The sequence below is a fragment of the Cervus canadensis genome, chromosome 8, assembly GCF_019320065.1.
Source record: "Cervus canadensis isolate Bull #8, Minnesota chromosome 8, ASM1932006v1, whole genome shotgun sequence".
NCBI classification, from domain to species: Eukaryota; Metazoa; Chordata; class Mammalia; order Artiodactyla; family Cervidae; genus Cervus; species Cervus canadensis.
Genome location: NC_057393.1, coordinates 84,320,349 through 84,322,530, shown reverse-complemented (window position 1 = coordinate 84,322,530; position 2,182 = coordinate 84,320,349).

Sequence of the window (2,182 nt, the reverse complement as noted above, 5' to 3'; positions counted from 1 at the left end):
AGTTTGCCTCAGTTGATTGAGGCAGTCTGACTTCCGAGTCCAGGGTTGTTACCTACCACAGACCTAGGCTCTGTTTCAGCTCTACTGAGAAGAACTGTGTGACCTCGGGCCAGTTGTTCATCTCTTGGCCTTACTTTCTCAATCTGTATTTGTACACAGCTTAGGTGGTGATAAAAATTATTCTGAGACTGTGGGTCTGTTGAGCACCCAGCATGCATAAGACACTTGGTGTTCAACTAAGGTTAGTGTTTAAAATGGAGACTATTTTTGGTAAAGTAGCATGTGTGATAATGCTTTAAGTGCCTGTTAAATGAGGTGGTATCTTTTCATCACTTGGTTTTTCTGCCTTTTGCCCAGAGAGCAAGCACTAAATAATCTGCTTTTGGTGTTGCTAAGCAAAAGGACAGGCTCTTTCTTTTGGAGCTCATTAATTCTCTTGTACCTAGAAACATTTTTTCTCTTCTGCTCTCTGTGTTCTGAGGCTTAAAGATTCTAAGACACTCAGCTCTGTACTTGTAATCCTGTTTTACAAGGCTGTTATTTTTCCCTTTTGAAGACAAAGTCTCAGTCATTTAGATACTTAAAAGCCTAGACACAAGCACAATTTATTCCTATAATGTACTGACCTCAAATGCCAAGTAGGTTTTGCATCTCCTACCCAGGAAACACATCCTGGATTGTGCACACATGACTCACACACATTAAAGTGCCATGAGAAACCCAGAGATTTTTAGTTGAAAATGTCGGAGTACGAGAGAAGGCTAGAATGTTGGAAGCCACACTTAGGGCCAAACCCCAGCATTATCACTTGTTGGGTATGTGACCTTGGACAAATTAATTAACCCCTTTAAGCCCAAGTTCCTCATCTATAAAAATTATATTAATAAATTATACAGTTTTTTTTTAAGGACCAAATGAAAAACAATGCAATATACATTTAGTATAATACATTGCCAATTAGAGAATGTCACTCACCATTCAGCCCTATAAGGGCTAGGTCATTAGCCACTGCAGTCACTGACCTTCAACACCCCTGGATCAGGAATGAGGTACTCTGTGCTCTGGAAAACTATCAGAAAAGGGCTGCAGGTAGTCAGATATTTTCAGGAGAAAATGTTACGAACCCAATTTTCTTGGTATATTCCCATGCTTAGAAAGCACTAAAATCATTAACTGAGATCTTTGTGTCCCATGACTAGCAGTAATCTTCTCCTGAGATATGTGTTTAATTGCACATACCCCTTCTCCAAAATCATGAATAAACTGACCTCTCCCCCTACCTCAGTGCCTGAAGCCTATCTGAGAGGCTGTATTCTGGGCTATCAGTTCAGTTCAGTTCAGAGGGCTGGGATGGGGAGGGAAGTGGGTGGGGGGTTCAGGATGGGGTACCCATGTTCAGCTGTGGCTGATTCATGTCAATGTATGGAAAACCCACCATAATATTGTAAATTAATTAGCCTCCAATTAAAATAAATAAATTCAGTTCAGTTCAGTCGCTCAGTCGTGTCCAACTCTTTGCGACCCCATGAACCGCAGCACCCCAGGCCTCCCTGTCCATCACAAACTCCCGGAGTTTACCCAAACTCATGCCCATCGAGTCGGTGATGCCATCCAGCCATCTCATCCTCTGTCACCCCCTTCTCCTCCAGACCCCCAACCCCTCCCAGCATCAGGGTCTTTTCCAACGAGTCAGCTCTTTCCATCAGGTGGCCAAAGTACTGGAGTTTCAGCTTCAGCATCAGTCCTTCCAATGAACACCCAGGACTGATCTCCTTTAGGGTGGACTGGTTGGATCTCCTTGCAATCCAAGGGACTCTCAAGAGTCTTCTCCAACACCACAGTTCAAAAGCATCAATTTTTCGGCACTCAGCTTTCTTCACAGTCCAACTCTCACATCCATACATGACCACTGGAAAAACCATAGCCTTGACCAGATGGACCTTTGTTGGCAAAGTAATGTCTCTGCTTTTTAATATGCTATCTAGGTTGGTCATAACTTTCCTTCCAAGGAGTAAGTGTCTTTTAATTTCATGGCTGCAGTCACCATCCACAGTGATTTTGGAGCCCCCCAAAATAAAGTCTGACACTGTTTCCACTGTCTCCCCATCTATTTCCCATGAGGTGATGGGACCAGATGCCATGATCTTAGTTTTCTCAATGTTAAGCTTTAAGCCAACTTTTT